The sequence below is a fragment of the Zonotrichia albicollis genome, chromosome Z, assembly GCF_047830755.1.
Source record: "Zonotrichia albicollis isolate bZonAlb1 chromosome Z, bZonAlb1.hap1, whole genome shotgun sequence".
Classification (NCBI taxonomy): domain Eukaryota; kingdom Metazoa; phylum Chordata; class Aves; order Passeriformes; family Passerellidae; genus Zonotrichia; species Zonotrichia albicollis.
The window spans coordinates 16,101,869-16,124,202 of NC_133860.1; the positions used below are offsets into that span (position 1 = coordinate 16,101,869).

The 22,334-nt window shown below is 47.8% G+C and overlaps 1 pseudogene; it reads left to right on the forward strand.

The window, feature by feature from the left end:
- Window positions 1–17,751: 17,751 nt before the first annotated feature.
- The window catches only part of LOC141727174 (avidin-like), a 49,486-nt pseudogene continuing 44,903 nt past the window's right edge, over window positions 17,752–22,334 (forward strand).

The following is a 22,334-nucleotide window of genomic DNA, read 5'->3' on the forward strand; positions in this document are numbered from 1 at the left end:
TTGATCCAGTTGCTTTGGGTAATAAGAAGAAAGTTGGTTTTGAAATAAACAGGGCAGGAGACTTTTTCTCCTTTTAATGCCTTTATTAAAAGTGATCAGCTCAGGATTGGGCAGCTCGACGGGTCTGCACTCTTTGTTGTCTCTTCCAGGGTGACAAGGAGGAGTTTTTACCAACATATTTTACACAGAACTGTCTTGAATCGTTTTAAGCTATGTTAGAGTTCTGATACTAATTATTTTCCCATACAGTTCAGTCTTTTTGACTCTTCCTTCTGAGAGTCAACTTTAAATCACAGTATACTCAGGTGAATTAACTTGTGATGTGGTTGAATCCTGTCCAGTGCCCGGAGGTGAGAGTGGTGTGGACTTTGGCCCAGTGCCAGAGGGAAACACTGATGTTTAGTCTGGCCCAATGCCGGAGGGAGAGTGGGGTGGAGTCTGGTCCAATGCCAGAGGGAGAATGGGGTGCAGTCCGGTCCAATGCCAGAATGCCAGGGGGAAAAAAACTGATGTTGAATCCTGGTCCAGTGCCAGGGGGTGAGAGTGATGTGGATTCAACCTTTCTCTTTTGGTCTGCACAGTTGAATTAGTAATGAAGAGTACCTGAAATGGGCTTTCAAATAAAGGCATTAATGATCTGTTATTTTATGATTCTATCAAAACTCAGTTTCTCCGGTTAATGTACAATTGGTTAATTTCTCTTTTTGCATAGCTTGCATGCTTCTCTCATCAACTTCTGCAAACTCTGTATTTTGCAAGGAGTTGTATTTCTGTTAGCTAACTTGACTCCCAAAGTGCTTTTATTCTCCTATTTTTCTGTGTATCTAACTTACTGGTTTTCTGTTCTGTTTTCAAGATCTTATCTATTTGTCTCTTGCTTCTGTTTCTTACTTTCACTAACAGCTTAAATACTACTTTTCTTTCAATCCCTTACATTTAATTATTTTTCTCACACTATTCTTCTACACAATACACTTCCCTCTAAGGAGATGTGGTAAAACTTATAATGCACAATCTACATTACCTCAATTCTAATTTGTCTACATTCACTCACTTTTATTTCTCATTCACTTTCACACATTCCTTCACACCCTCAAGACACAAAGTGGATCATTATTGCTAGAAAATCACAGGTTCCTGTGGCTCCCCTCACCTTGGGGTTGGCCCACAGGTCACAGTATCTCTGAGCCTCTTGGAAGGGCCTTGACTCTGGTTGCCTCTGGTGCACATTTACCTGTGAAACTGCGTGTCACTCACACTCTTACAGCTACGGCTCCCTCACACATCTGGGGAGCACTAGTCTGGTTTGCAGGTCACACACACACACACTTTGGTCACAGCCCCCACCTGCCCGGGGGACACAAGCCTGGTTTGCAGGTCACACACACACTTCCACTGCCCCCTTCTCACCTGACTGGGAAGTTGAGGCTGACTTTGCTTGTGACTCACTCTCACACACACAACAAGACAACAATAAGTTACCTTTTACTTTCACATCACTTATTATAAGTTTAGTGTACTAGCCAGTTTTGGTGTTATTGGATATCCTTTCTACTTAGCTGTTTCTGTCTAACATCAGATGTTTTAGGGTATTTTTAGTACTTTGTTGAGACAGGACTTATCTGTTCCTGTATCTACTGAAGAATTCTAATTCTTTATTTAGGGGTCACACTTGAATGTTTACCAAGGGCTCTTCTAGATGTTGCATCGGGTCCCCTAAAGTGTAAAGTCCTTTACACCTTTAATCATCACTTCTAAGGATCTTCCCTAAATTATCTTGTTCCCTGGCTATTGCCTCATTGAGACTGATTTTTCTACAAAACATCCTGACACGTCCTGCCTCTCCACAGTAATAGCAATGTCGTTCTCTCAAAGGGACTTGAGGTCTCTCCATCTCTCTTGCACCTGACAATACTGGCCTATACTTGCCTCCTCCTGGTGTGGACCTGCCCGTTCCACACTTTCTCTAGCTACTGCAACCATGATCCTAGCCTTAGCCTTTGCTTTTTCTTCATCCCTCCTTACATGCACCTTCAATGCTTCTCTTAATAACTCATTAATGTCCTTTTCTTGCCAATCTTCAATCTTTTCCAGTTTTCTCTGTATACCAGGCCTAGATTTGGTAACAAATTGGACTTTCAGTAGCACTTATCCTTCCAGGGTGTCTGGGTCTGTTCTAGAGTACAATTGGAAGTTCTGCTTTACGCGATTAAGCCAAGCAGCAGGAGATTCATCCTTCTCTTGTACACCCTCAAATGCCAATTGGGTGTTAGTTCCTTTGGGAACTGACTCTTTGATCCCCCCATATTATCAAAGACCTATATTCCATCATGGCCTTCCTCCCTTCCTCCTGATTAGGGTTTTCATTGGGATCTGTTAGTGGCAATTTTTGTTTACCTGTTGGCACCTGGGGTCCTGGATGGTTATCTTCCTCCCAAATTCTTATGCCAGCTGCCCTTATCATCTGGACCTCTTCTGGGGAAAATAATAGATTTAGGATAGAATTACTTTCCCCCCAAGCGTAGATATTTGGACATAAGGATTGATCCACTTGGTTGGCTATGCTGACTGGGTCTTCAATAAAATGCCCCAACTCTTTCTTGAATCTTCTCACCTCAGAAGCAGTTAGAGGGGCATTCACAAAGATAACACCTCCCGCTACTCCTCCCAGAGGAACTTCTCTGAGGGGTAACACTCTCTCTGCCTTGGAGGTCTTGGATCTGGTGTTACAGTACAGCCCATCTTCAGATGCAAAACTACTAGGTTGAGGGATATCTGGGTTACCCTGAATTTTCTGCCCATCAGCAGGTATATTTGCTGATAGTTATTTATCGGGCAAGGAGACATTTGTGTCCCAACTAGGAGGAGGTAAAGGGACAGCAATAAGAGGGGGAGAAGAGCCTGAGTGGATATTAAGTAGAGCTGTGTGGTAGTGTGTTGTTAAGTTTCTTGTGTTATTCCCCCAATTTATGTATTGTTCTCCCCTATTATGTGTAAAATGGGTTCGTTCCCCCAGTTTTTCCCGCCAGTGCTAGCCTGTCAGCTAAGTTGCTATAGTAACCGCTATTCATAGTTGCCGATATGTAATTGCTCCTCCCCTGGTTTCCCTTATAAGTGAAAGTTGTTTCCTCCCTGTCCAGTCAATCACTCCCTTCCTCCTCCCAGGTTTCGAGAACCTTCTCCTCTCTGGAGATGGTGGTTGGCTGGGGTCCCAGGACACCTCCTTTACCTTTTGATTATTGGTCTCCATGGAGTGTCAGTTCTGTGAAGTTCATCCCCTCACCTTTCCCGATTGGCTCCGCCTGTACCCACCCCCCTCCTTTATAATCCTGTTTTCACCCCCTATGAAAAAAACTTTTTCCCGGTTGGTTTCCTGGTGTTTGGATCCGGCATCACCTTCAATAAACCGATGTTTAACCCCCGGGAAATGGTCAGCTCCGTTCCTCTCCTATACCAGCGATGTACGCCAGTCCGCAGCCAGCACAGCCCGAGGCCATCAGACGCCGAAGGGTGCTGGCCAGGAATTGCAGAGGGGCGTCGGCCTTTCGCCCTCAGCTAGTCGGACTCTAAACTTCGGGCCACATATGTTCTCCTCTGCAGAGCTGGAGAAGGGGTGAAGAATGCAGCAGGTGGAGTAGGCACTTGTAGTGATGCAGAAGAAACTGGAGGAGCTGAAGGGGGTGGTGAGGGAGTGGCTACTAAGGGAGATATTGGGTTTATCATAGCAGAAGCTGAAGAGGTAGAAGGAGGAATTTGAGCAGGTGGTAATGAGATGGCAGCTGGGGGAAGAACCGGACCTGCCATTTGAGGTGCTTGAGGAAGAGGATTATAAGGTGAAGGGGCAGAAGGAGGCAAATAATCTAGGGGGTGCCATCTTTTACTAATTCCATCATCCCCTCCTTCATTCCCTTCTTTCTTCCTCTGTACCTTACAAATTTGCACCCCTTCATCACCAATAGCGTTCTTTAACCAGCAAGCTACATACAATAATTGCTCAGGATTGATATCTCCTCAAGCTGTCAAAAAATGATTTAGTTGTTGGCACATCCACTTGTCCCCTGTCCCACATCAAGGCCATCCTCGTTGCATGTCTAATTCTGGCCAGACTTCTACACAGTAGTGGATCATCTTCACTTTATCTAATCCCTCTGTGGCCTCTATAGATTCCCATTTCTCTAACAGTTCTCCTAAGGGACTATTGGGATGTATATTCCTCAGTCTCTTGCTGGTCTTTCTAGTATTACACCCTCCCATTTTTCAGGCCTGAACAGTAAAAAAATCTCAAAGGTGCCTCTACTGACAGGTAATTTCAAGAAAAATTTATTTGCCTGATGCTCAGGACTTTATACTGAAACAACTGCCCCATCTCTTGATTGCCTAACTTTCCTAATGTCAGGTCTTATATCTATCAGGACTTGAACACATGAAACCCTGGTGTAAGAAGCCGGTTTGTGCCTGACTCCCTTCTGTCAGGAAAAAAAATCTGCCTGATTTCTAGTTTGCCTAACCTTCCAGTTTTTAGGCCTGACCGTATCAGGACTTAAAAACAAGCCACAGCCTCCTTCCCTGAACCCTTTGTCAGGACTTACTTTGCCTGCGGGTCTTGTGAGCTTGCCCAAATCCTTCTTGGGACTTACAATCTGCCTGACTTCTCTCTGTCAGGACTTTTGGGGCTGCGTGCCACTCATACAACTATTCCCTCCGCACGCCTGAAGTGGGGGAGGGGGGCCCTCTTTCTTTCCCTCTTAGGAGACGACTCACACTAATTCCACACGCTTCCTTCTGTTCCTGGCTGGCTTCTTCACAGGGGTCTGGAAACGCGGTACTAAAGGATCCTTCTTGCTCCAAAAGTCCATCTGCTGGCCTTTGTCTCACTCACACACGCGCACTCATCTCCCACTCCCACCACTGGATTTCTCACCAGTCCGGTGCTCCGGTGCTCCTCTGCGTCGCTGGTTCTGAGCCAATCTCTCTGGTCCTGATAGCCAGCTGTCCCGAAGATCCAAGATGGCCAGTCCTGGTGTCCTCTTCCGGCGTGGCTATCCCGGATGAGCTCCCAGCTGAAATAAACAGGGCAGGAGACTTTTTCTCCTTTTAATGCCTTTATTAAAAGTGATCAGCTCAGGATTGGGCAACTCGACGGGTCTGCAGTCTTCGTTGTCTCTCCCAGGGTGACAAGGAGGAGGAGGATAAGCGCAGCTTTGTCTACTAGGGGCAGAGCTGGGGGTCCTTGTGGGAGGCAGATGTTGATGACCGCCCTTTTTTCTCTGGGTCTCCAGAGTCGGGACGACCCCCGTGCTCAGGGTGAGGGACTATGAAGGTGTTCAGCATCTCTGCAGGCTCAGCACTCTGTTCCTCACGTCTCGACATCACTCCAATCTCTCAGCTCTATGTTGGCTCGTTGTTTTGGGGGTCCTTTTAGCAAGCTCGAAGCAGTAGCTTCTCATGGCATGCCAGTCTTGGGGTTATTTTGCATGTCTCCCCCCACTCCTAAGTCTCTTCTCCTCACTGTTAGGAAAGGTCCCCATCTTTTTTTTTTACTTACAACAGTCCGCATCAGAGTCTGCGTTGGACCCTGCAAACAGCCTGTCCTGCAGCAGAAGCGGCCCAGTCGTTTGCTGACAGCCAGTGCTGCAAGAATGAACACTTTCAAACTCAGTGATTTTCTGGAACACAGTGTTTTTTGTGGGCCAGTTTGAGTTTGGTTGGATGCTTCTTGCTGGGCTTTGGAATGCCTGAATCCCCTCGTGTGTCCCAACGGCATGGAGGAGGGGGCTCCTGGAAGTTCTGCCTCCGGTCCCAAGCCCAGAGGGGGTCGAGGTGGTTCTCACTTCCTGAGGGGCAGAAAGTGAGAACACTGGCATTGGCATTGCAGAGGCAAGGGAAACAGTGGAGAGTGAGCATTGCTCACTTGCTCTGGGGAATGAAAATGACCCCCAGATGTGAGATGATGATTCTCGGGAAAACTTCTCTTCTCCAGCTGCCAATTTTCACTGGTGGTTCTGGGGTAAGAGGGAGGAGGTGTTCAGTCTCTCCTGCTGCCAAGGTACTGGCAGTTTGCCAGGTTGTCAGAACACAGAGCCCACCTCGTGGGCTGGGTCTGGGCCGTTTGGCCTGGTTATGTGGGCCGGGGCCTCTGCCACACCTACTGTTGGGTTTGGGGGCTTTGATCCCCCTTCCCGGACCTGGGCCACCATTCTGTGGGCCGGGTCTAGGATTCCTGGTCCATCCAGCAGGGCCAGGACCCCTGCAGGGTCCTAAAGGCTACTGTTGCTGCTGTTCTATCAACAACAGCAACAACAAAAAAAAACCCCAAACAAACAAACAAACAAAAAACCCAAAAAAAACCCCCCAAAAATGGAAAGAGCTACCAGCTCAAAAGCATCAAGTAGCCAAGAATTAGCCTCAGCCCAAGTGGATCAATTAAGGGCTGTGGCCAAGGCATTCCAGAAATTTTATTAAAATTGTTTGATAACTGTCAGCGGGTTTTAAATAATTATTGATGGATTTTCTTTAGGAGTTCTTTGTTTCAGGATTCTGCAAGCCTGTTTCAGGACCAAAAAGGACCCTTCAGAGATGTAAGAGAACAGTATCTCCAGTCGATGGACTTTGTCCTCAAACTCAGTTGTTTGGACTTGAAACAATGAAATTTCTTTGCATAGTTTTTTGCATTTTCTTATATAGTAAGCCTTGTTTTAGTGATACGATAGAATTTGATGTTATACAGGTAAAGAATCATCTTGATCATTCCATATGGGCACTTTATTGAGGTTTTGATTTGCAACACATAAACCTCTTGAGACATGTTTGTTCTCTCTTCTGCAAGGGTGAGCAGAAGAATCACAAGCACTGGTTTTTAAAATTTTGATTATAATAAAGAAGGGTGAAATGTCACCAGGATATATTCTGAAAACCCTTCTTTGCTCAGGATTTTTCTCCTGAGAAGCTGAGAAGCTTCAGAAAAAAAATGTAAACAACTATTATCTGAATCCACTGGAATGTGGTCTGGACATTGTTTACCAACAGGTGCAACTTCGATTGGTTCCATGAGAATCATTTTTACATAATGACCAATCACAGCCAGCTGTGTTGGACTCTGAGTCCGTCACGTGTTTTTATTATCGTTTTCCCTTCAAGCCTTCTAATGTACTATTTTCTCTATTGTTTTAGTATAGTTTTAGTTTGGCATTTTTAATATGATATAATATAATAAAATAATAAATCAGCCTTCTGAGAAACATGCAGTCAGATTCTTAATCTCTTCCTCATACTGGGGACCTCCAAACACCACCAGGGTTTATTTAATAAACGTTGTCTGAAGCTCCCATTCTGCCTGTGGCACTGTCCCAGACAGTCGCCCCCACAATCCCATGTCCCGCATCCCCTCCATCTCCCCAGGCAGGGCCAGATGCGTGGGCCAGTTCTGCGCCCACTCCAGGGCTCCTCTGGGTGCCACGAAGGACTGGGAGTGCCAGCCAGGGGACTCCCAGCATGGGCAGGGGGTGCTGTCACTGCTGTACCTGGGAGCTGCCGCTGCACAGTGAAGCCAAAGCTGGGGCAGCTCTTGGCTGCTGGGCTCCTTGCAGGGGTGACAGCAGGATCTGCTTGTTGGTGGCTGCTGCTGCACTGTGCCAGGAGCCCACGGAGGTCCCAGCTGTGTTCAGGGCCAAAAGGGTCATGTAAGAGCCCAGCTCGTTTCTCCACAGGCCCTGCAGGTGAGCCTGGGGCTTGTGTGGTGGCTCGGTCAGTGCCCAGGCTCAGTCCCACGTTCAGCCTGGCTGAGCAGGGCATGTGTGTCCCATGGCACAGCCCCTCGCCCTGGCAGCTGGGACCAGCGCATGGGCAGCACTCAGGAGAGCAACCCTCAGTCTCTGGGCAGGGCAGCAGAGCTGGAGGTACCCGGTGGAAGGGGGAGGTGACCCACAGCAGCCACAGGAAAGCACACCCAGAGCTGGCAGCCTCCTTGGTCATGGACACTGCACTGTGGCATGGCCCAGCATGGTGGAGGACAGTGCACCCAGAACCTGCAGCCCCTCAGGCAAAACCTTTGTGTGCTGGGGTGGCAGAGCATGGCACAGAGAAAACACACACCATGGGGATGGCACAGCCAGGGCATGCAGCCCCTCGCCCCCTACCCTGCACCTGGGACAGCTCAGCACAGCACGGCTCAACACGGCCAGACTGCCCCAGGGCTGCTCTCACCTCCCTGGATGCAGCACCACGGGCCATGAGCAGGGCCAGGACGAGCAGCGGCAGCATCAGCCCTGGCTGCCCATGGTGCTGGGGGCTGTGTGTGGAGCCCAGACTCTGCTCCTTTTATATCAGAGAGGGCTGAGCCTCCTGCCAAGGGACACCCATGAGATAGGAGAGCCCCAATCCCTCTGGACGGTGATGGAGTCTGGGGGGACACTGAGTGAGCTGGCAGGGAGCACAGCGAGGGCAGCAGGTGAGAAAAGCATTAAAGATACCACAGGCAGAGTGTGGGAGCTTTGAGGACACTACAGGAAACACGTTGGATCTCTGGGACACCACAGAAAGGGTGGAGGAGTTCTGGGGACACCCCAAGAAGGGCTATTATCTCTTTCTGGCCATGGCAGGACTTCTTCATTGCCAAAGTGCATCCTTAATCTTCAATAGCTATCAGGGCTGGCAGATATGAAGTAGCCTCTCCCTCTCTCTCTCCCTCTCCCTCTCCCTCTCCCTCTCCCTCTCCCTCTCCCTCTCCCTCTCCCTCTCCCTCTCCCTCTCCCTCTCCCTCTCCCTCATCATTATGCTGTCCCAGTGCTGCCATTGGTGATGAATGCCCTTTTTTTTGCTCCCAGGGGAGAATTTCTGGGCAGAGGAATAGTGTTACACGGCAAGAGCAAGGTCCCATATGTGGCCCTCCTGCACCTGCTGGTATCTTCCCATGTCAGAGCCTATAGCAAATGAAGAGAGAATAAGATGCAAAGAAACTCTCCCTTGGGGACCCTTGTGATAGGAAGGATTGATGAATCTGACACCATATTCCCCGAAGGCTAATTTAATATTTTATTATACTACATTATATTAAAAAATACTATACTAAAGTATACTAAAGAATACTGAAAGGATACTTACAGAATGCTAAAGAGATAATACTGAAAACTCGTGACTCTTTCCTGAGCCTTGCCGCAGCTTGGCACTTATTGGCCAATTAGTCAAAACAGCTCACACCAGAAACCTAATGACACAATCACCTGTTGGTAAACAATCTCCAACCACATTCCAAAAGAACAAAGCACTGGAGTAGCAAATGAGATAATTATTGTTTTCTTTTTTCTCTGAAGTTTCTCAGCCTCCCAGGAGAAAAATCCTGGGCAAAGGGATTTTTTACAAAATATGAATGTGACATCTCAACCTTTCTCAGTGTAATTAAAATAAAAAAACTTGCATTTGTAATTCTTCTGCCTGGGCCCATGCAGAAGAGAGAACAGACACATCTTGAGAGGTTTATCCATTGCCAATCAAAACCTCAATCAAATGCTGACATAGTATGATCAAGGAGATTCTTTACCTGTAGAACATCAACTCCTATTGTATCACTAAAACAAGGTTTACAATATAAAAAACCCAAACAACAATGCAAAGAATATTCATTGTTTCAAGTCCAAACAGCTGAATTTCAGGAGAAGGCCCATTGACTGGAGATGTTGCTCTTTGACATCTTTGAAAGTCCCTTTTGGTCCCGATACAGGCTTGCAGAATCCTGAAACAAAGAACTACTAAAGAAAAAATCATGTGGGACTGACCATCTCTCATTTTAGCTTCACTTTTTACACCACAAGTTGCTTCTGCCAAAGCCCTCGCTCAGTTAAAACAATTAGCCTGTTGAACAGGGAAACAATTAACATTACCTCCAAGGTGCTAGATAAGCTCACCACTGATGTTGACAGTGTAGGACATGCTGTATTACAAAATCGAGTAGCTATTGATTTTTTGTTACTAGCACAAGACATGGCTGTGAAGATTTTGAAGGAATGCGCTGTATGAATCTTTCTGATCATTCTGAATCCACTGACAAAAAGCTTTTCCAACAGCAAAATAATATGAAGAAACTCACTGTTGTTAAAAGTTCTTTTGACAAATGGCTTAAAGAACTGGGAATCACTGGCTGGTTGAGAACCTTATTGATAGTAGGAGTTTGGTTTCTTGCTGTTATTTTTGCTGCGCTTGTTATTCTCTGTTGCATTCTTTCTTGTATGAAAAAGGGTTTAGAATCAATTGTTAAATGAGCCTGGGTTTTCCAAAAAGAAAAAAAAAGGGGATGTGTAGAATTCTTGGCAGAACAAGGGCATGCTGTACTCTTACAAGAACTGGACAACCCTGGCCTGCAGATTACAGAGTTACTTTGAAGACCATGTACTGTCCTCAGAACAAGATAGACTACTGTCCTCGAATAGATAAAACAAGGAAGAATACGCATTGTGCAAAAATGAAGCCAGATGCCAAATATATGAGAACTGCTAATTTAGCACACCTTAGCTAAAAAAGCTTAGAGCATGACAACCAATCGGTAAATAACATGTATGAGTCAATTGAGCCATTTAACCAATGAACATTAGGCAGTAGTGGCGTAAAACAGTGTATAGAGAAGCATAAATATGCCAAAATTGCTTAATAAAGTAGAATGACACATAGTCATTTTGGTGTGATTGTTGTTACTCGTTACTCAGCTGACTCTCAGTGGGACACTCTTCATTAGATAGTTACCAAACAATGGTGAAAAAATGTCTGGAATGCCCTGGCCACAGCCCTTAACAGAACCGCTTGGGCTGAGGCTGTCTCATGGCTTTCCAGCACTTTGAGCTGGTAGCTCTTTCTACCTTTGTTTTTTTTTTCCTCTCAGAAAGAACAGAAGCAGCAGCAGAGGCTTTTTTGGACCCTGCACCACTGGGCAGAGCGGAGTCCCTGGCCCTGGTCTTGGTGGGTGGACTGAGGACCCCAGACCTGGCCCATGGAACGGTGGCCTGGGCCTGGGCCCCGGTGAGCAAGCCAAACAGCCCAGACCTGGCCCATGGGGCAGGGTCTTCGCTCTCACAGCCCACCCTCACCACGCTGCCAGTGCTTTGGGACAGAAGTGACCAAAGGCCTCCTCCCCCCAGAACCAGCACTGCACGATGGCAGGTGGGAAGAAGAAGCTTTCCTGGGGATCTCCGTCCCAGACCTGGGAGTCTTCTTTCCGCAGAACAAGCAAGAGATGCCCAAGTTCCGCTGTGTCCCCCTCCCCTATGATTCAGTGTTCCCACTCTCTGCTCCTTAGCATCACCCCCATACCCCCCGAGCTTGGGACCAGAGGTAATCCCTCCAGAAACAACCTCCCCCACGCCCCTGACACTTGCCATAGGAGTCAGGCATTCCAAACCCCAGCGAAAACCCACTGACCAAGTGAAAATGCTGTTTCTCAGAAAAGCAGTGAGTTTCAAAGTTCAGCCAGGAGACGTCTGCAAACAGCTGTCGAGCTGTGCTGCCTCTGCTGGGGGAGCTGCTGGTGCCTTCTCTCGCTGTCCCAGCTGCTGCTCCAGGGGTAGACAGCACTGCCAGATGAGCTCAGAGGGGACGCTGGAACGGTCGCAGGCTCGGACACAGACACTGATGAGGAGGATGGAGCCTCTGAAGGCAGCAGGGGGGGCAGAGGCGTGTACAGAAACACTGCCGTGGTCTCTCTTGGTTCCTGGCGTGGGCTCAGCCGCTGTGGGAAGGGTTGGCAGGCTGATTGCAGGCACCAAATCTGACCTCAGAGCAGTGGGTGCTGCTTTCGCAAGAGCCGCATCAGGCGCCGTGGCTTCCCCTGGATGCAGGGGGACGACACAGGTGCGCTCTGCGTCCCCGCGGAGCTGTTGCTTAGCAACACGTTAGCATCCGCAGGGAGTGGTTCCGGATGCGGTGGGAGTGGCAGGGCAGGTGTTGCAGCAGTCGGCGGGGCTGGCAGGAGCGGCGAAACAGGCTAGGGCAGGGTCACCACGATTGGAACTGTGAAAAAGGCATGTATTTTATCATTGGCTTTCCACAAATATTAAAATGAATGTTATATGTGTTGTGTTAGAAAGTGATGCTGTATTAATTTTCTTAAGTACTGTGTTAAATATAGTTTTAGGCTATAAAAATTGTTAAAATAGAAACTATGCTATGTAAGATGCTTTGTCTAAAACAAAGGACCTGCAGTGAGATAGGAGCCACAGGACACCTAAATCCTTCAGAGAAAAAGAACTTATTGCCTTCTTACCTGAAGACATTAACTTCTTCCCGCCTCAAAGGCACTATTAGGATTAGAGGGAAGAAGTTGATGAAGACCATATGGAACCCTGTGTTTGAATGGAATTTATGCATCATATATGAAGTGTATGGATATGCAACGGGCTATTGTTCTTAAGGGTTAATCCTTCGTTAATGGGCATCCTTTTTCGGGCTTGTGATGGCCAGAAAAAGGCACTCGGACATCCATAACTCTTTGTTTTGATTGTCTCATATTGTCCTAATTCAATTTGTCCAAATTGTTATTACTCTAATTGTGTTACTATTTTTTAAACCATTTTATTACTATTAAACTTTTAAAAATTTTAAAACCAAGTGATTGGCGTTTTTCAAAGGGACGACGACAAACTGTGCAGGAGGTCTGTCCGTGGGCTGCTCTCTCAGCCTTGGAAGGAGCGAAGGAGGCGGCGGAATCAGTGCAGGGTCAGCCCCTGCCAGCACGGCATGCTGTTGTGAATTCAATTGCTGGCTGCAATGCAGAGAGATCTGGTGCGCTAGTCAGCGCAATGCTGTCAGCAGCCTCCCTTACTGAGAGTGAAGGTAATGAGGCTGGCTCACATGCCCAGTGGGAGAAAGGAGAAGGAGAAGGGTCATCTCCTTTTGCACGTGCTCCAGAGAGGCAGAAAAAAACTTCTCAGTCGTGGGCAAAACCGTTCCCCCATGTGCTGCAGGGGGGGTGGTGTGGAGAGTTTTTGTGCAGACGTGGCTTGAGGGAAAAAGGCCATGATCATATACAGCTGGTTAAGCAGTAAAAATGCAGCTGTAAGCAGTAAGTTCTCAGCCTTCTGATTACAAGAAAACATCAACACTGTGTCCTTGAGCAGGTAGTAAGACAGCAACAGCAGGATGCAAAAACAAGTACTAGTCTCAACAGAAAACCACAAAGTATCCTGAGAATGTAGCTACAAAAAAGGAGCTGACATTTAATCTGTAGCCAATGATGAGCTTATCTTTTGCAATATGTATGAGCTTAATTAACGCTATTATAAAAGCATGTAAACCGGAACAATAAATTTGAGACTCAATGATCATCAATAGGATGTGCTTGTCTCCCTTCACTTCCGTCAACTGGTGACCTCGACCTGATATGGCGATAGACCATGCAGGAGTGAAGAACCGGGTCGGGTCCCGAAGAAGCCGGAACGGCAAATAAGCGCGGAGAAAAAAGGAAAAAAGAAGCTGAGACGTGCCATGCGCTGGGTGACTGTACAGACGAGCCCAGCCGATACATGCTGCCAAAACCTTGAAGAGCTGCAACAGCGCTGACGATTTAGGTATGGAGAGGCAAGCAGCATATGATTTATTTACTGCCTTTTTACAAAAATGGCAGGTTAGGGGAATAGATTTACAAAAGGATTTACTAGGGCTCTTAGCCTATGGGTATGCTAAGGGAGTTTTTATTAACCCCCACACTGTTCATGAGTTAACAGAGTGGCGTAAGCTCGGTGATTTATTGTGGGAGGCTATTTTAGAGGATGATAAAACTGCCAGGAAGTTAGATAAATTATGGATGGTGGTTCATAATGAGCTTTTACAATATCAAGCCAAAAGAAAAGCGGCCGAACAGGCAACAGCTGCACATGGCAGTAATAAAGATTATTATCAGGACGCGGGTATTCCCCTAGCCCCTGCAGTTAGGACGGTGTTTTTGCCTGCCTCACTGTCCTCCTCTGCTTCGGCAGGACTGGGTATAGAGTGCGCTTGTGAGCCTTCCGCACCCCCTGAAGAACAGGAGTCATGGCCAAAACCACCAAAAAGCTCCAACAAATTAATGAGCCTATCCCTGGGGCGGAAAACGACCTAGTGGAGGCTATTGCGAGGGAGTGAAGGGAGGCTTGGGCTGCATTGGGAAAAGACGCCCTGGAGAAAGGGGATGACGGGGTTATTAGCGCTGCTACCCAGCTAGCTTGTCCTGTTGTATTCAGTCCACAGCAGGGAGGGGGCATGCAGGCTACCATTACAGCCCTTGATTGGAAATTACTATCTCAGCTGAGGTCTACTGTTAGTCAATTTGGAGTGAAAAGTGAGCCAGCCAAACAAATGTTAGACTATATCTTTGATACCAGTCTTCTCTTAGTAAATGATTGTCGGGGAATAGCTAAATTGATATTTACTCAACATCAGCAATTGTTATTCAATGCTCATTGGCAAGGGCTTGTAAATGAATGTGTAGCACAATTAGGGCTAGGCTTACAAGAACAAGCAAAGACCTCTCAAAATCAGGTGTTAGCTGCTCTTGCACCACTTCAAGCGTCAGCTGCACTGGCTTCAATGGCTAGTTGGTGCCAAAAATGCCGCTCGGACACCCACAATACGGGCACTTGCAGGTGGGGACCAGGAAGCTTCAACAGGAGCACGAACTGCAGTGACTGCGCACCGACACAAGTTTCGCTGCAGCATCAGCACCCCCTCCTGTCTCCAACCCGCCGCAACAGGGAGCCTCGGCTTGGACCTGGCAGCCGCCATAGAAGTTACGCTGATGACCCTGCACCCACAAAAAATCCCGACAGGGATTCAGGGACCTATTGTTATACAGGGTCAAGCGGTGGGTGCTCTGCTTTTCGGAAGATCATCTGTATCTATGTTGGGATTATTTGTTTTGCCTGGTGTCATTGATGGGGATTATACAGGAGAAATTATGGTCATGGTACATACCCTTTTCCCCCCACTCCAAATTTATAAGGGACAGAGGATTGCTCAGATGGTGCCACTTGAGCGAATGACTAAGGGATTACAGGCTATAAGAGGACAAGAGAGGGGAGAAAATGGTTTTGGATCCACCGGAGTTCTTACCTTGCTGACCTTGAACCTTTATGAGCGACCCAAGAAAAGGGTGGAAGTGGAATTTCAAGGACAGAAAAGATCGTTTTCAGGCTTGATGGACACTGGAGCAGATTCCAGCATTATTAGCCCTAGCTGTTGGCCTCAACACTGACCTTTGCAGCCAGCAGCCACCACAGTCACCGGGGTTGGAGGCTTAACCTTGGCTAGCTGTTCTCCTCCTCTTCGGGTTCGCATAGATTGAAAACAGCCAACAGCTTTCTTTTCAATAGTCCAATTACCACCTACCATGCAATGCCTTATAGGGCGGGACATTATGGCTCAGTTGGGAGTGGTTTTAACCAATGAATGCCCTTTGGGGTAAAAGCCATTGCTTGGACAGTGGCTGAGGAACCTTGTGACACATGCTATAGGGATACTGGGTGTGCTTTTAATGCTTTTGCTTATTTTGCCTTGTATTTTTAATTGTATTCAAAATACGGTCAGCCGAATGATAGAAAAAACCTGGCAGACTAACCTCCTTGCACAAAAAGAAAACAGGGGAAATGTGGAGAGTTTTTGTGCAGACGTGGCTTGAGAGAAAAAGGCCATGATCATATACAGCTGGTTAAGCAGTAAAAATGCAGCTGTAAGCAGTAAGTTCTCAGCCTTCTGATTACAAGAAACTGTGTCCTTGAGCAGGTAGTAAGACAACAACAGCAGGATGCAAAAACAAGTACTAGTCTCAACAGAAAACCACAAAGCATCCTGAGAATGTAGCTACAAAAAAGGAGCTGACATTTAATCTGTAGCCAATGATGAGCTTATCTTCTGCAATATGTATGAGCTTAATTAACGCTATTATAAAAGCATGTAAGCTGGATCAATAAATTTGAGACTCAATGATCATCAATAGGATGTGCTTGTCTCCCTTCGCTCCGACAGGGTGGGATCCAGCAGTTTCTGTCCCTGAATGGATTCTTCTCCTGCTGGCTCTGGCGGGAGGCTGCCCCTTGCACAAGGCAAGGTGCCCCTCCAAGGGGGCTTTCCTTCTCAGAGCAGAGAAAAGAGCTGCATACGCTGGAAAAATTTGAGACACTCCCTCACCCCGCTCATAGTTCTCCCTAAAATAGAGATCCAGTGACTGCCAGGCTCTTGGGTCCAGGGAGGACCTCATATTTGTGAAAAGAACACAAGTCTTTGCCCATCTGAAAAACTTATAGAAATGTCTCTTCACCACATTAATTCTTTCCTGCTGAGCCCAAAATCTCCAGATCGAAATAATGTCCTACTCTGATGGAAAAAATTGAACTTCTCTTTCTGTGAGGGCACTTCTTCCCAACCATCACCCCACATTTTGCAAAGGACAGTGTTGTCAGGAGGGGAAGAGTATCGCTGGGGGCTATGTACAAATCACAAATGGGATGGGACTGCGAGGAATGCATCTTGAGCCGTTTTATTTTCCAGCATCAGTCTCATTACATGTTTATGACAATGGGAAGATGCCATCAGCTCACATCCCAAGTGGCAGACCAGGAACTTAACGTTACAACTTTAAAAGTTTTTTGACCAATCACACAAAGCAAAGGCATACTGAGAGTAGTTCTATCCAACCACTATAAGCACACCTACCTTCGGTTAAAACACTGCATGCTTATTTTACATACAATATCTACTTGTAAGCCTTAAAACACAATGCACAGAGCTCCATTATTAAGCTTAGATCTTCCTAATATCTTGCTAGATATATTTTTATGCAACTGAGGGAGTTGTTATAGAAAAGCGTTTATACACAGATCATTGTTCTACTTGTCCTACTTTTCTCTGTCTTACATAATTTTTCTTCTGACCTATCTTATGGCTACTACCTAGCTCTAATCACAGTTCTGCAGTCTCTGAGGCCTGCCTTTTGCAGCTTTCCCAAAACCTTCTGATTTTAAGGATTCCCACAGAAGAGCTAGCAGAACCTTGGAACAGTGTCCAGTGTCAGCAGGCTGCTCAGGATTCACGGGGTCCTAGAGGCTGTCCTGTGGCTCCACAAAGGGTCTCTGGATACGTCCCGAGAGGATTCAACAGATCCTCGTGTGTTGAGCCTGGGCTGTGAACTCCTCCTGATTTCAGGCTCTTGGTTCTTCAGGTGCAGGTTGCAGCTAACATCGCGCTCACTACTTATTGCATTTGTGGCAACCCTCATGGCAGGAAGGAATGGTGAATCTGACTCCGAGTTCTTAGAAGGCTAATTTATTATTTTATGATACTATATTGTACGAAAGAATACTACACTAAACTTTATTAAAGAATACAGAAAGGATATTTACAGAATGCTAAAGAGATAGTATTGAAAACTCATGACTCTTTCCAGAGTCTCGACACACCTTGGCACTGACTGACCAATTAGTCAAAACAGCTCACACCGGAAACCCAATGAAATGATCCCGTGTTGGTAAACAATCCCCAACCACATTCCAAAGGAACAAAACACAGGAGTAGCAAATGAGATAATTATTGGGTTCATTTACTCCAAGGCTTCTCAGCTTCCCAGAAGAAAAATCCTGGGCAAAGGGATTTTTCAAAAAATATGAAAGTGACACTGGAGGGGTAGTGTGGCACTACAATAATGGACCATGTCACCTGGGTCTCCACCTGCATTTATCTTGGAACAAAGGCATTCTGGGAAGATCAACTGTCATGAGCCCCTCTGATAGCTGATACATTTGGGGACACCCAGACTGCACAACATCCTGCCCAGAGGCACCACCCACAGCCCATCTGGCAGCAATAAAAAGGAGAGGGAACAGGAGCCTCAGCAGAGACCAGCAAGGAACATATCCCCAGGTCCATCAGCTGCCTGCCTGCTGCAGAGATGGTGCAAGCAACTCCCTTGCTCCTCATGCTCTTCCTGGCCCTAGGGGCTCATGGTCTCCAGGCTACACAGCAGGTACCATCAGGGATGGGATGTACAGGGTGGGGTGGGCAGGGGGCTGTGGCTGCAGGCTGTGCTGTGGCACAAGTGCTGAATTCTTTCCTCTCCAGTGTAAGCTGACTGGGCTATGACAGAATGACCTGGGCTCCAACATGACCATTTATGAAGTAAATAAAAATGGTGACTTCACTGGCAAGTACTTTACAGCTGTGTCAGCTTCCCCAGAAGAGATCAAGGAATCACCTCTGGTGGGGTCCCAGCAGCTCCCATATGGGAGCCAGCCCACCTTTGGTTTCACTGTCCATTGGACCTTTTCAGGTACTTAGACTTAAGATCCTTGCCGTGTCCCCACACACCCCCCGCCCTCCCTGCAGTGTCCTTGCTGATTCCCTGCCTTCCCCTGCACTGTCCCCACTGCTCTCCCTCCCTGCAGCTCCCCCATCCCTGTCCCTGGAGCTCCTCGGTTGCTGCCAGCTCCCAGTGCCAGGCTGCAGGAGGGGCAGCAGGGGCTGGAGCCTGCACTGCCTGCCCATGTCCGTGTGACACCCCAGCCCTGTGAGCCCTCCTGCTGCTTTCCCCATCCCCTTTGTGCTCAGAGGCCGGGAGCAGCAGGGGTCTACTGTCCCCTGTGCTGGGGCAGGCACTGACCTGCCACCTCGGCCACGCTCCCCTCCACCTCCTGTCCTGTCCCCACAGATACCATCACTGTTTTCACGGGCCAGTGCTTTGTGGATAAGCATGGAAAGGAGGTTTTGAAGACCATGTGGCTGCTGAGGTTACACTCAAAGGATCTTGCAAATGACTGGAAATCTACCTTGTGAGCTCCCTGTCCCTGCCCTGGACAGGTTCCCTGTGCACTCCTGAGGGGTTGGGGCTGTCACAAATGAGTGTTTTATGTCACATAGGAGTCCCTCTCATGGATGTTGGTAAAAGGAGTTTTAATATCTGTTTGCAAAAACAGGACTTAGCAAATCTACTTGGCAATGTTCACTTGATTGCTTTGTGCAGGGGTAAAACATAGGAAGGAAAAAACGGGTTAGAAGCAATCTAGAATAATTTACATGGAAGCTGGAGATGGACAAGGAGAAGTGAGACCATTAAAATGAATCAGAAAGTTCGGGACGGTGCCCACTGCTTTCTAAACTACTGATGGATCTGAGCTGCAGCTGGTTCTGCTCTCAGTCTCAGACCTGCTCAATGGTTTCTGTCTAAAGGATGTGGCAGCACTTAAATATTGACTAATTTTACATTGATAAGGTGATTTGGGAGGGTTTACCACAATTACAGCAGAGATTTAATTCTAGATCCAGACTCTTTGTACCCTTCACCCTAACCTAAAATAATGTCAGCTAGACAGAGGACCTCGAAGGTGAAACCAAAAAGCAAGGGAATCTCCTGATGCTCTCATGCGGACGGAACCCCCAGCTCAGTCCACAGACCAGTGGACAAAGCCACAATCTTCCTCTTCTTCCAAGTCATTCCTTGGAGCAGTGGCGCCGTGAGTGCAGACCTGTCAGTTCTCCCCAACCGAGCTGGTCACTTTTAATGAAGGCATTATAAAGAAGAAAGGTCTCCTGCCCTGTTGCGGTGTGTTGCAATGTCCTGTTTTAAACTTCCAGGTCCCTTCCCAGGTGTGCCTATCCCTTCTCCCTTCCCCCTCCCCCCTTGCTGAGTGTGCCCTGTCAATCAGGCTAACATACCAGCAAGGGATCGTGTGGTTCGTTGATTTCAAAGGATGCTCCTCAGGCTGGGGAACATTGGCCCGTATAGGTGTCCCTAGTCCCTTGAGACCCTGCCCCTTTCACCTGGTTGGTAGCTCACCTGTCCCCTCCCCTTCCCCTGTCCCGGAGCTTAAAAGGTTAACGAGACCATGCAGCCGGTATTTTCTGTTAGCAGCAGTTGCCCCGGTTCAGACCTCTGTAATCATGGAATAAACATCTGGCAACCCTCCAGCAGAATCCTCTCCTTTCTTCTCTTCACCATCGCCAGAAGCTCTCTCTCCTGAGGTAAATGGAGTCCCTGACAAGCCTGGACTTGCACCAGTGCCCCGCTGCAATCTTTGGCTCAGCAGCGAGGGTCAAACTGACCCAGGCACAATCTAACTGGTTGTATTGGGATTAATATTCCAATATATTGGCGTCCCTGGGTGGGCAAAGCGACTCCACAGCCCGAGAATGGACTCGCAGTACCTCAGAGAAGCTTTGGCAGCCGTGCATCCAGCTAGAAGGGCTTTGGTTGCATCGCCCTCAGCTAGAGACTTTGGGAATACTCCCAGAAGAAGTTTCGTGGACTGTTCGGCGCCTCTGGAAAGCCCAGCTTCTGTTTGGTGAGCAGATTTTCCAGAGGAAGAAGGGGGTAGCCTTTCTTGCCCAGAGAGAGGTCCTTTTCCGGTGGAGACCTGCCTGCCTAGACCCAGCCACCTACAGCTTCCATTTCACGTGAGTATCTCAGCTTTCGGTAGAGCAGAAGCTCAAAAACAGACTCTGCCATGAGTTCTGTTCCTTTTTGCCTTTGCATTTTTGGCTGCGCAGCCCCACAGACGGGAATTCATAGCGTTCTAGCTTTAGCTTTCTGCCGCTTGTTTCACTGTCTTTTGGAATTCGCGCCGAAGCGGGATCGCTCTCTGCCCTTCCCCCCCGGCTCGGCAGCGTGCTCGGCTCCCTACACGTGTTACGAGACTCTCTTTCTTTCTCTGTGCGGGGGAGGGGGGGGGGGCTCTCTTTCCACGTGGCCGGGGGATCTGCGGGGTCGGGAGTGTTCTCTGCACACGCGGCGCGGGGGCCCCGGTTTCGGCTTGCCACGTGGAGTGGCTGCTCTCTCTGCTCCGCGGGGGGGCTGCATTCCACAGCGGGAGAGGCTTTGTTTCTGCCTCGGCTCGGCAGGGCATGCCCTGCTGCTGCTGCCCGGGAATTTTAAAAGCAGTATATACAGCTGCATTGTGAAGTTTTTGTCTGCTCGCTATCGCTTTCTATCTGTGGTTTTTTTTTAGAAATTGGTAGCTGATTTTAGCTTTGTTTTTGGTCAGGCGGGATTAAGTACTTTGCTTTTTACATCTAACATGGGTTCCAAACTCAGCATTGTACAAAGGGGAGTGTATTATAATATTGTTAGCATTTTAGTCAATGGTAATGTGAAATTCTCTAAAGGAAAATTGAAACAGTTTATAAGCTGGCTTTTTCTGCAGTTTCCAAACATTTCCCCTGAAGAAATCCACAATATTCAATTCTGGGATAAAGTTGGGAATGAATTGATAACCTTAGGACAATCTGGCAAATCACCCTCAGCTAAATTTGTGTTCTGGAGTTTACAAATTCGAACAGCATTGCTCAAACAAAAGGAAATGGAGAAAAAGCCAAATGTAAAGCCATGTACCTCTGCTCTCCCTGTTCCTCCCCCTCCTAGCTCTAAAACCCCTAAACCTCTTTCCCCAAAACTTGGTATTTTAAAGAGTGCAAATTCATTGGGAAGTTGGCTCCCAGAGTGTGCAAGAATACCTGAGTTGTTTTGTTCACAAAGCCCTAGCCAGGCTGCGTGGCTTTCCCAATCCCCTGTATCTCCTCCTCTAAAACCCAGAGCACGTGTTAGCTTTCCAGAGAGCAGTGATGTCCAAAATGGCCCCCAGTCCCTAGGGGGTCCGCAAAATGGTGGATGCCATGTGGCATCTTCCCAAACCTGGTCTTCTTCTTCCCAAAATCCTCTTAAGCATTCCAAAATTCCATCCCCATCCCCCTCTCCTCCTGTTCCTCGTGACACCTTCCCCCCTCCCCCCGCCTTTCCTGCAGTACCCTCGGCTCCGCCCCTCTACTCCTCCCAGGGGGCGGCTGCTGACGTGATGTCACCAGGTGTCCCCGCCCCCTGCCAGCCCCTTGACCCCGCCCCTTGTTACCACGGTTTCCCCGCCCCTTGCCGGCTCCCTGTCCCTGCCCCCTCCCCGGGTTCCCACGGTGGGGACACACCCACTGCCTGTCCCCAAACCTGTAGCTGTGATCCCAATGCTTCTGATTCCAGGGATACAGAGCAGGGGACAGCAGACCCAATGCATAGTCCCATGTTGTCACTAGCTCCTGTTACGTTTCAGCCTGCAGCTCAGAGAGGAGCAGCCCCAACTGCTAATTGGAGTTCTTTTGGACGACAATTGATTAAAGAGATCTGTAAATCTCATAAGGAATATGGTCCACACAGTCCATATTTCCGTGGCCTTTTAAATTCTGAATTAAGTAGGACTGTTGTGATTCCACATGATTTAAAACAGCTTTTTTCATGTCTCATGACATCCACGGAATTCAAATTATGGGAATCAGCATTGAAACAACTGCTAAAAGATGCTCTCCCAGGCTTACAGGCTGATCCAAACACAGTGAAAGACAACAGTGGTAAC